Consider the following 12,901-nt stretch of genomic DNA (forward strand, 5'->3'; position numbering starts at 1 on the left):
GATGATGATGGTGGTGAAGTCAAACTCACAGCTGACAGGCAAACCATTCAGGGGCTCTGCTGCTCTAAATGTCGCCTGTTTGAGCCCCTTCTTTGCAGTGCTGTCCTCTACAGCAGCGCAGCCCAAGGCTGTCCCTGCAGGTGCCCTTTCAAGGAACTGCACAGATCACCCTCTCAAAACCCAATGGGGCTTGGGTTTTGGTTTGTTGGGCTTTGTTTGTTTGACTGAGGTTTTTTGTTGTTTTTGCCCCCATCATCTCTCCAGGGCTGTGCTAAACCCCCCGCACCCGGATCCGCGGCCGCCCCGGCGTTTCCCGCACGGTGCGGGCGCTCAGGCCGCTGATCCAGGCCCAGGTCACCGAGCGGGAACAAGGCGAGGATTGTTCCCGAGCCGGGCTAAGGCAGGAGCGGCGGGCACGGGGCGGGCCGGGAGAGCCGCGCCGCCCATCCCGGCACGGCACAGGGCGAGCCGCGCTTCCCTCGCCCGCGGGGAATGCAGGCCTGGATGCTGCAGGGATGGATGCTGCAGGGACGGATGTTGCCAGGGACAGATGCTGCAGGGATGGATGCTGCAGGGATGGATGCTGCAGGGCTGGATGCTGCAGGGATGGATGCTGCAGGGACGGATGCTGCAGGGACGGATGCTGCAGGGATGGATGCTGCAGGGACGGATGCTGCAGGGAAGGATGCCCGAATCCGTGCCGAGACCTGGCTGTGCCGAACGCAAGGGTGGCTTGGCACGGCTGGCGCTGGCTTGGTGGAACCCGTCTCCCCCGAGCTGCGCCCTGGGAGAGCAGATAACAGATAACCATTGGGAAACACGCAGTGAGCGCTGCCGGGGTTTGACACAGCACAGTGTTGTGCTGCCCGGAGAGCACATCCCTGCCGGGACAGGTCCCTGCTGCTTTCACACCCCGGATTCTGGAAGATGAGGACACACCACAACCAATCTGCCCCATGGTCAAGGGTCGGCCCTGTGGGGCTTTGCTTGCTGATCAGTCAAGTGCAGCACTGTGAAGAGTCTGTGCTTTATATGGCGAGATTGAACATGGAAGAATTAAACAGGTCCATAAAAGCACACAAAACCAATGTGCCTGGAGAGAATTTCAAAGGCAAAATTACTCATGTGGTTGGGGAAAGTTGAGGGGACTTCAGAAAATGAGTGTGGTGTTGTACTTGAAAGGAATAAAGGGGTACAGAGTTTGCTCAATTCAATTTCTTCTCCTGCCTTTACATTTCCTGAATGCTATTCCAGCAAAAGTCTTTCACCTTATGTCAGGACCCAGGACATCCCTCTGGCTGTCCTGGATTGCCAGGACCCCTGCCAGGGGGCTCAGAGACCCTGGCACAGAGCCCAAATTCCAGTGTGGTTTTGATTATGACCCATGGAGCAAATTACCAGCCTTAGATGAAGATATGCAAGCCACGACAAATTAAGTAGAATGATAGTGAATTTATCACAAGGTGAAAAAGTAGATTTTGGGGTTTTACAATGGGGGTTCAGGGGGCAAGATGGAGGAATGTGGGCGTGTCCAGCCTTTCTTCTTCTTCTTCTTGGCCTCCATCTTCTGCTGTGATGTTGGCACTTTTGGATTGGTTTAGAGTAGAAGCTCACTGTCTAACGTAGGTGATAGGTATTGGAAAGTAATTGTAAATATTGTATATGTAGTTTTTAGTATAAAGACATAACACCACCCCGGGGGCAGGGAGAGTGCCTGGACTGTCGTGCTGAACAGACCTCAGCTGGACAGGAGAAAGAATTTTATAGACAAATAACAATAAACAATCTTGAGACTGAGAAATGAAGAGCTGTGACTCCTTCTTCAAGCCCAGGCTGGGAAAAGAGACCTTCCAACTTTTCTAGGGGTCACTCTGAGCAGCGAGAGGCCCCCACAGCCTCAAGCAGAGGTTTTGCTGCATTAGCACAGCTGAGGGGCTCTGGCACATCAGTGCTGGAAGAATTTGCCTGGTGCTGCTGCAGGCAGTGGGCAGCATCACTGACAGGATCATCAGCAGAGAACCGAGCACCCACTGGGGAGTTTTGAACTCATACAGACCTTGGATATTTTAGAAAAGATTAATGAGGCCACCTTTTGTTTTAATTCCCATTGTGTCTTTATAGCTGTGCACATTGCATGCCACCCACATCTTAGAGAGCCTCAGACAAAACCATAACCCAAAATTTAGGTGCAACACAACTAGAATCCAAGAGGTTCTAGTTCTGTTACCTCCTCCTGTTCCACACCTGCAGACATCAAACTCCCTGCATGTCTGTCACCCCTGGGACACAGCTGGGGAGAGGGGAGGTGCTGACACCCACACCCAGATTGGGGCTCAGTGTCCCAGAATGTGCTGCAGGCAATTACAGGTTACATTATTTGACATTCAGCATTTTCAGGAGTGAGGATGGGAAAGGGCTTTTCAACATCTGCTGATGAGTGGTGGCCTCTAGGCCAGGGACTCACACTGGCTTGATCCAAGGAATATTTATGGACTCCATGCAGCAGTGGAGAACTTCCACCAGTGGAGCTGAGAGGGCAACAGGAGCTTGACACTGCCCTTGGGCAGAGGAAGGGCCAGACCAGGAGTTCCCATGTCTTGGCTGTTTTAACCACAAAAAACTCCTAAACCAGAGGGTGAATGCAGCAGCAATGAAAACCAAACCCAGGAGCTAAATGAACTGAAACAGAAAGTCATGACTCATTTATGGTGTATGGGTCTCCACAGAATTTCCCATTCCCACTTCCCATATACCTTCAAAGAACTGTAAAAACCCTCCTCCCTTTTAAAAATATTTTAAAGCTGAGTTTAGAAAGAATATTTGCAAAACACAATTGCTTAAGCTCTCATGAGGAGCAGGGGTGGACTCTACCCTCCTCGGCAGCTATTTCAGCTCCTGCCTGGGGCATACTGCACTCCCTGCTCTGGCTTTTCATCTTGTGGGTACTTACCTACCTCTTCTGCATCCCCTGAATGGTTGTGATATTATGAATGCTAGTCAAAAATGAAATATCACAGGGTGCTATTGCAGCCTAAATCATCCCTGTGACTCTGGTCTGTGCTTGTAGCTGGTTGTGTGTGATTATTGTAGCAGGATTCTTTTCTAGGCTTGGAGCTTGTAAATGCCAGCTGGAGAAGGAGAGCAGGGAAATGAATTTAGGTGAGGAGTTAGGTTTATCTTCTGTACTTGTTACTGATATGATCATTTGTATTTGACTCAGTCAGCAGTCATTTAGTACACAGGCATTAACAAACATTCATTAAAGTCAGGTAGAAACTGACTGCTGCTTAATACACCAAATACCTCAGGCTCCTTGTAGCACTGCAAAATTATTGCACTACTTATTCACGTATATATGTCTATGTATATACACACACACACCCCCCTATACACACACACACACACACACACACACATATATATACACACCACGTGTATATACACAAAGATGTGTGTAGATGCAAGCATGTGCATGTATGTTTGGAGACTGTGATGTTCTGCTGATCCTTCAGTACAGACTCACCCCTGAGGACGCTCTCCAGCTGGAATTACCTCACTGAGTTTACACCACGAGTGTGGGGAGAGGCAGGGCTGCTCTCACTGCCGGTGCAGCCCCAGCCCACGCAGCCTGAAGTCAGCAGCAGCCCCACCGGTGCCTGGTGACTGTGGCCAGAGTTCCTCCCACTGCAGGGGGCTGTGCATGAGCTGCCCTCTGGCAGGTGGGAGAGGAGCAGCTCCTCTGCCCCAGCAGGGCACTGGCTGCTTGAACCAGCTCGGTGCAGGTACCAAGTGTCAGAAGAGCTCACATTTCATTTGGTGTTTCTGTTTCCAAGGCAGAGCCTGAGCTGGCTGCAGGGGCTGCAGCTCTCTCCTGAACTGAGAACTCTTTGCTGCCCTCTCCACGGGGCACAGTGAGCCTTCACCAAGGAGCAAAACTGCCCTGAAATTGCAGTGTGGCTCCTAAAACTGCGGTCACACCACCAGTGCTGGCAGCAGCAGCCCCCCAGCTGCTCCTGCCAGGCAGACCAAGGGGACACCTCGCTGTCAGGGACCAGGGGTGGCTGCAGCGCCTGGGCACCAGGGCAGGGGGTGGCAGCTGTTTTGTGCCACCTCTCTTCTGCACAAGCACCCCCAGAGCTTGTGGGAGATCTTGTCCTGCCCTCTGATTTACTTGGAAAAAGATATGTCACTAAATATTGACTCATTCTGCAATGAGCCTAATACTTTCCAAACAGCTGCAGGTCTCTCCTACCCTCTGAAATATTCTTGTGGGGGAGTGACGTGGAATATGTTCCCCTCTGAAATATTATTTTCATTTGATGTGTGTTCTAATGCGTGTGCAATACTGTCAGTGAGATTACTCCGAGCTGTCACGTGTTGAAGACTCTGTGCAATTTGTTTCTATAATGGCACTTCTTACTGCTGAACATTTAAAACTTTTTTTATAAGCAGACAAATAAGTATCGGGAAAGTCTCTCTTGAAACAGGGAAAGCAGCTCCTGGGGGAAAACTACTTTTATTGTTCTTGGTTTATGAAACACTTAACAGAGGTCAGACCTCTTTTCTGTGTAAAGATTGCACATGTGGGTACAGAATGATTTTTTGAGTCTCACAGTATGTCAGTGGCAGCAGTAGAAAGCTATTATTAAGCATTAAATAATTAATGTTAATAACTAAGATGCTGATGGCAGGGATGAGGTGGCAGGGCTGCGCTCAGACTAAAGCTCCTTGCTCCTGCTCTGCCTCTCAGGCTGCCCCAGGCAGGGGCACACAGCATCTTCCCTCTGCCCCGACCTTCCCTGCCAAAGAAGGGCAGGATTTTGCCCACAAAAAGGCAGATTAAATGAGAAGAAAAGCCAACCAAAGGCACCCCCAGAGCTCAGGAGAGGGCAGTGTGCTCTGAAGGGAAGCAGCCTGCTCCCCGTGCCGGTGACTCACATCCTCGATGCTGGGAGCAGCCAGCAGGGCACGGCTGGAGCCAGGATGCCGCCGGATCCATGGGCACCTTCAGGGGAATGGCAGGTTCAGGCAGCACAGAGTGGCACACAGGGACCTGCCTGTCACAGACAGGCACAGCCAGGCTCAGCACGGGCAGGGACACTGATGGCTGCATCAAGGAGGACCTGGGTGTCCCAAGGCACAGGGACTCTGTGGTGGGTGCTGCTGGCTCCCTGGAGCTGCCCCAGCTGCCTTGGTCCCTCCTGGAAGGGGCCTCTGCTGCTCCTCCTCCTTAAAAATTGGGAGATTAGCTTGTGTGAAGTATTATTCACAGTCATATTTCACTACATACACCTCCAAGCTGGCTGTGATGCCAGGAAAGATGTGAGGTTAACAAATCAAGGAGTCAAAATCTGCTCTTCCCACTTGGTGAAGAGTGTATGAATTTCACCCACACTGTGACATGGGGATGTACCTCCAGCTGGCCCTCAGCTTTTCTGCCACTACTTGCCTAAGATTCATTGCTATTTTATACTTCTGGAGTGACTGGCTTGAGCAGGGCAAATCTCTGATGTATTCCTACTAACCCTGTGTGTGTGAGTGAGCAAGATGAAGTATAGAAGCACTCTCCAGGACAACAGTAATTAGCTGCAACTCATGAATCAAAATGCATAATTAATGCTGTGTCACATGCTGAGCATCAGTCATGCAATGAGAGGGCTGTGATAGCAATCAGAAATTCCTGAGTTTTAGGCCCATTGCTGTGACAAAAATCTTGCTCCACTTATGCAAATTGGGCAGTATCAGCTGGGCAGGGTCAAGCCCTTGTGCAGCACCAGGCTGAGGGACTCTTGCACCTCACAGGAGCCCTGTTGCAGCTCCGCCTCTGAAGAAATGGTAATTTCCCTGTCCTGGAGCACACCTCTGAGTGACAGAGTAATCCTGAGCCCAGGTGAGAGCCCGCTCTCCCCCTGCAAAAGGGGAATATTTAAGGTTCTCCTACTCATTTTTCTTTCCTTGAAGCCTCCTCCTACACAAACACCAAGAGCTCCCTCCTCTCATTTGAGCTTCTCCCATTCCATGGAGGGTGGGAATGGCCCTGACATGGCCCAGGTTCAGCCTGGAGTGTGAGCAAAGCTGTGTGGTGTGTGCCTGCCCCAGTGCCCATGGCGGTGCTGGGCTCTGACACCTGTGGGTGATGCAGCTGGTCCCTGGGTATCCTGCCTGCAGTGTCCACATCCAAAATACCTGTCCAAGAGCTCAGACACATTTTCAGTGACTCAGCTCACGTGCTGCCTGTCAATAACATTTGCTGTTCCAAAAGACATCCTGGGCTGGTGCCACCCTGTTTGTCCTCTGGTCCTGTCAAACACCCCCAGCACCACTGAGACACTGTCAGGCGTGTTTGGTTTGGGGACCCAACCTAGTATTTCCCAGTATTTCCCAGCCTAGTATTTCCCAGTGTTTGGGGTTTTTCAGTTGAGATGAATACTGGGGCCTTCTCATGGTCACATCTGGATACAGGGAAAGGAAGGACTGCCTGCCTGCACAGGGGACAAAGAAGTTCTGTCCCCACTGAGGCTGAAATTTAAAATCACCCTTATCAATCTTATTAAAATCACATTTTCAATCTCGTTAAAAGGGGGAGGTTGGTGCTGGTGCAGACAGCACAGCGTCCCGTGCTGCCACAGGGAGGAGGGGAAGGGTGATCCCCCCAGCTTCCCCCTTAGCACCCCTCCCACTCTTTCTCACTGATTTTTAGGAAGCAAATTTCATTCTGCATCAAACACCTCCCACCTCTATACCCACACTCCTCATGGCCTGTTACTGTTTTGCCAAAAGCACTTTGAACTAAATGCTGCTATCAAACATGTCCCCAAGCCCTCCTGGTACTGCTGGATCATCTTTTTTAGCCTTCTACCCTTTAATGGCCCTCTTACAATATTAATGGTTCACAGTTCTTATAATATGACATTAATCCAACTCTGCATTTTTTTACATAGTAATTGTTATTAAATCTCTGTGTCCTGATGAAATATTGCAAAGGGGCTTCTACCAGCTGCCTCAGTGGTCAGGCTGGATGCACAGACCACTGATTTCTTTTGTTTTGTGGAAGATGCACAGGACTGAAGAAGGACCACATTTTTTTTACTGCAGACTTTCCACAGGTCACTAAACTGACACCTACAGTAAGCAGACCACCATTATTATTCTGAACAGGGAGGCAGCCCCATCCCAGCATTACGAACTGGTTTGAGAAAATTACTGATTTTTTTTTCAGCTCAGCAGCTGAACCAAAATGTTAATAAAAGAAACAAAGAGGCAATTACCAAAGTGAGCAGTATGTAAAATTTGCAGGTGTTTCTTTTAGGTAAAGAAAGCCTTGTCCACAAAATCCATTCCATCTAACCCACATTAAAACATTTTATTTCCTTGCATTTGAAAAAAAAAAAAAAAAAAGAAAAAGAAAAAAAGGAGAGGCTCCATACCCAGATCTGTTCCTACACATTCATGATCAGCTGAGCAATCCTCCCTCAGAGAGCAGCTGTGCCCCCCTGCACTGGGTGAATGACAAGGGTCTCACACCGACCCAAAACCTGCTGCTGTGACCAATGGAGCAGTAAATAATGTCTTGTGCAGGGATGATCTCCTGAGGAGCCAGGAAATCGCTGTTCCTGGGCTAAATGCTCCCTGATGGGTGGGGATTCATTAGGAGGGGTGTGGGTCTCTGATGCTTTATGGGTGAGGGTTTTTCGGTGCAAACTGAAAGTGTCCAAGGATGTGGGGCCAGGAGCATCCTGCAGTGTCCTCTCTCTTTAGTGGGGTGAATTGTCACCAACAATTAATCACATTTTTGTTTGCTTGTTTGTTATTTTTCCCCACAAATTTGGGTCAAATTGATGAACAGTTTTGGGATAACTGAATTACTTTCTAGGGAGAATTTGTAGTTTCCTTCTAAGAAACTGCTGAGATCTACCTCAGCAGATTATTTCTATTAGCAGCTCTGAGAATCCTTTGGACAGCTGGAGACCATGTAGAAGAGACAGAAGTGAGACTAAACATTTTTCTAGCAAAGATATAATTAGGGATTAGAGAGACTGATCCTACTGCATAGTGTAATTAGGAGATTATGGCGTGGCATTGACTGGGATTAGATTTGACAGAAAAATCTGTGCTCTGCTATATAAAACCTTGCAGGTTTTGAAATGGAAACCTATTAACAAAATTCTTCACTGTCTTAAATCCATGTTGTGCAGCAGCCTGGCTGCATGTTGAGGAGTGAAGGGAAACTTGTGTGGTCCCCTGGACAGAAGTGAAGACACCCCTGACAGGAGCTGAGCACAGCCCTGGCTGCTGCTCCCTTTCCCTGCACAGAAACTGAACCTCCTCTGGTGTGCCCAGCATCCCCCCAGCTGAGCCCTCTTTGGGCATCTCCTGGGTGGCAGCACCATGGGCAGGGACTCAAGGACTCCCTGCTTCTCCCCTGGCTTCTGGGCAGGCTCCTGCTGGGATCTATCAGTGGTACCTCAGTGCAAACCCCCTTGGGCTTGGAAAGATGCTGGAAGTGCACCTGCCCTGGCCCTGGGCATGGCATGGGAGGACAGAACCACTCTTCACTCAGTAACTGGGGCCAGGGAAGGCTCCCTGTGGGCTGGAGGGCAGGGAGAGAGGGAGAAGCTCACCTGAGCACAGGCTTGGTGTTGCAGGGCTCTGCATCAGCCAAGCCAGCCCCTAAATCCAATCAGCACCAGGAAAATTGTGAGAACCAGCTACATAGATCACATTTCCACCCTAAAGCAGTTCTAAAATCAATAACTCAAAAATACCCCTAATTTATACCTCTAGATGAACCACCAGCAGCACAGGCTTGGTGTGCTCTCAGTAAATTAATTCTTGTTAAAAGTCAATAAAATACTCCAGTGAAGCATCCCCCAAAACAAGCAGCAAGGCCAGTTCTGCCATTCTGCTGCAGTGGTTTTTGTGCTGCCCAGAGACATAGATTCCCTGGGGAGAAGAGGGAAATTGGGAACTGCAGGGCTCCCCTGCAACTCCCAGAACTTTGCCACGGGTTTCTTTGTCACACACTACAGCTGCAGCACCAAGGCTCTCCAGTTCCCACAGCATCCTCTTCTCTCTTTTATGCAGTATAAATTCTTCAGCACAGGAAACACCTTTTTCTGTGTTTTATCTATTACTAGCTATTCCTGGCAGAGTAGATTGTAATAGAGCAATACTCATAGAGCAACTATGAGTATTCCACTTGCCTCATTATATTCCCCAGCACAGGAGTTGGGTAATAAAATAACAACTTCATCCTATGGTCAATAAAGAGGAATAAATCTGGGGATGAAATACATGTGACAAACCCCCAGAGTGAGAAGGCACTGCAGCCTCTGCAGATATATTTTTTAGTTTATCAAAAATCAATGTATTGCAAAGTTTCAACAGCCTTCACAAGAAGCTCCTGACCAAATCAAAGGCTTCTTTTACTTTGGGGAGCATTGATTTTAACAAGGTCAGTTGCCTTTCTCTTTCTGTGCAATCACAGAATGAAAAATTGCAGAATTTACAGAAAATGGAGAGTCGTCAGCACATCATCTTGTCAGAGCCTGATTTGTCTGGAGACAAGTGACTGTCAGATTTCCTCAGCCTAGGAGGTAAATCTGAGCTATCTGAAGACAATTACTATCTGTCATCTAGTAATTGTGCTAAACTTCCCAGCACTTATGTCAAGCCAAATATTTAGGATACTAAAATGAAGATTAAACATGTGATTTCAAATAAAAATTATTCCAGAGCAAGAGCTTGGATTTTCAAATATTTCAAATTACTGTTTTGAATTGTTTTGCAAATTTATCTCTCATATGAACTAAATCTCCTATTCACTGTAGGCTTGTCTGGTAAATATGGCTTTTTCTCCTCTACATTGTATTTTCCTTGGTCTGGATTATTACCCACTGAATACCTTACTTAGCCTTTTTGCTACCTGAGAAGCTAATTAAAAAGTTACTTGAAGTTGCAAATAAAGAAGTAAAAGATTTAGAACTATAAAAAGTAATCTGTATGCTTCTATAAAAGCGTGTCTCTGGGGGATAGCAAATGACTGCAATGTACAGTCAGGAATAAATGGTAACACAGCAAATCAGAGCTGCAATTTCATCTCCCATTAAGACATTAAATAATTTTCCTTTGACAGTGATTGCAGTTGAGCTTCACATAGCTGAAGCTGAGTTTCACACCTGAAGGACAGGACAGAGTGACCTGGACAGGCTCAGGCAGAGGGGCCATGGGAACACCCTGAGGTTCAGTGACACCAGGGCTGGGGCAGCGCCGGGTACCAGCACAGGCTGGAGAGATGGAGAGATGGAGAGAGCCCTGCTGAGAGGAGCTGGGGCTCAGGGAGAGGCTGGACACGGCCCAGCCATGGCACTCACAGCCCAGAGAGCCAAACGTTTGGGATATCATCCAGAGCAGGGTGGGCAGCAGGGGAGGGATTCTGCCCCTCTGCTGAGATCCTCCTGGAGCTCTGGGCTTCCAGCACAGCAAGGACATTCTTGGAGACCACCAAGATGATTAGAGGGATGGAGGACCTCTCCTGCGAACAAAGGTTGGGAGAATTTGATTTGTTCAGTCTAGAAAAGTGAAAAAAAAAAAAAAAAGATTTGGGGTGACCCAATTTCAGTTTTTCACTATCTGAAGAGAACCCACAAGAAAGATGGAGAGGGACTTTTTAAGAGAGCATGTAGTGACAGAGCAAGGGGGAATTGATTCAAACTGAAAGAGAATAGGTTTAGATTACGTATTAGGAAGGAATTCTTTACTGTGAGAGTGGCCAGGCACTGGCACAGGTTGCCCAGAGAAGCTGTGGGTGCCCCATCCCTGGAAGAGTTCCAGGCAAGGCTGGAGGGAACTCTGAGCAACTTGGTTTAGTGGAAAGTATCTGCCCATGGCAGGGGGCTGGAACTGGATGATCTTTAAGGTCCCTTATAAGGGGACCTTGTAAGTTTTGTTCTCTCACATAATATGAAAGCATGAGAACTTGTTTTAAAAGTGTGTGTTGACAAAATACAGTAGACTTTTCCTCCCACATTTGGCCCAGCAGGATCATTAGATCATTTGTCAGAGGCTGCAGAAATGGTCAGGAGCTCCTGAAACAGGAATTTCATTCCTTTTTTCCAGAGAAGGATTCTTGCCTTTTGTAAGGTCTTGAAGATCTTAGTGTTCCTAAAATACCTGCTTGCTTAGGGGAATTTTAAATGTGAGTCTTCTCACTTGTGTTTATTTATTGAACCCTGGGGAGAAAGAAGTCTTCTTGTATATCTAACAAAGTACCCTGAAAAGATCTATATTTAAAGCAAGCCTAGTCACCTGCCTCACAGCCCAGTTCTGTGGAATGATCTCATTGCTTGGGGTTCATCCAGAGCCCTGGGGTTCCCTCAACACCCCCGAAGATGCCACTTGCACTGGAGTTACCCCCCCAGTTAGGGCCCTGACCTCAGTTCCAGGGGCTGGGGTGGATTCCCTGGCAGTCCCTGCTGGTTTTCCACAATAACCCACAGTGGGTGAGGGGCAGGGTCTGTGCAGCTGGGCCAGGAGCCCCCCAGCAGCCCCCAGAGCCCTGCAGTGTGGGGAGAGGAAAAGCAGGGAACAGAGAGCAAGGCAATGAATAATAGATTACTAAAATCTAGCCAGCGAGAGAGCGCATACACAGGAGAGGGATAGAGTGCATAATTCATCTGTAATTGCTTGGAGGGGGGTTTAAATAAAGAGGAGAGCTGGGTTTCGTTTCCCTTTGTTTCTCTTTTGAGTTTTCCAGCAGTGTAAATGTGTTTTTACTCACCTGTCTTGGCCTTAGGGCTCAAAGGTGACCCAGCTACCATCCTGCCATCTGTCAGGTGATGGGGCTGGTCACACATGACATGCCAAGGTGTGACTGAAGCGTGACCTAAAAATGACTGTAGCCTGTAATACTGCAGGCCCAAAGTGGGGAGCATGGAGGATACACCTTTAAAAAGACATGGACAAAATGCTGATACCATCTTGCCAATGGCTATTTCACAGCTCCTGAAAATACCCCGAAGGAATTTCTATCTTGTGATTCATGGTTAATCATCCTGCTCACTTTGCAAGCCATAAAATGTAGTGAGTTTGACTTTTGTCACAGCAAATGAAAACCTGTTTAACTTTCATGTGTTCCTGCAGAATGAACAAGGGAGCACAGGTTGACTAAATTGGAGTCTGTAGAGGATGCTTCCTTGGGGATTGAGCATGTTTGTGTCTGAAAGTGATGGTTCTATGTCATATCTTATACCCTGCAGTTGTAAAGATTAAACACCACTATTTATTTTTTGCATTACAGGAAGTCACAGAAATATAGGCCCATGGTTTCAGCTCAGAGCTCTGTTTGTGCCAATATCCTGCCTCTGAAAGTAAAAAAAATTAAGCTCTTCTGGAAAAATAGCAAGTGAGACAACATGCCCTGGTTTCCTAATCACCGTGGGGAGGGATGAAAGGCTGGTCTCTGCTGCAAAACCTGAACATTTGTGACTGCTGCTGTTCCAGGGCTACCTGTGTAAATGCCTTTTGTTTTCTCATCTTGCTACACGCTCGGCCTTGGTGAAAGGCTTTGGCAATAAGTTCCATGTTCCAGTTTATGTGAAAACCTTTCTCAGTTTCTGCTTTGTAGCATTTCAGTATCACTGGATGTTCCCTTCTTTTTTCTTTTTATGAATAAATGCACTTAGAAACTTTTGATCTGAGTTGTCCTTACCATGGTGACATTTTTTTTTTTTTTAGAGTTTCCTGGTACTGATCTTTTCCAAAGATGAATGTTTTCAATGTCTTAAAAAAAAAGGCTCAATAAAGTGAGAAGAATGGGTAATGCCCACTCAGAAAACATGCAGAAGACTACAGAGCTACTCACATAAGAGAAAGAGAAAAGAATGTCTCCCCTATCCTCTTT

This window comes from Melospiza georgiana, chromosome 1, assembly GCF_028018845.1.
Source record: "Melospiza georgiana isolate bMelGeo1 chromosome 1, bMelGeo1.pri, whole genome shotgun sequence".
Lineage (NCBI taxonomy): Eukaryota > Metazoa > Chordata > Aves > Passeriformes > Passerellidae > Melospiza > Melospiza georgiana.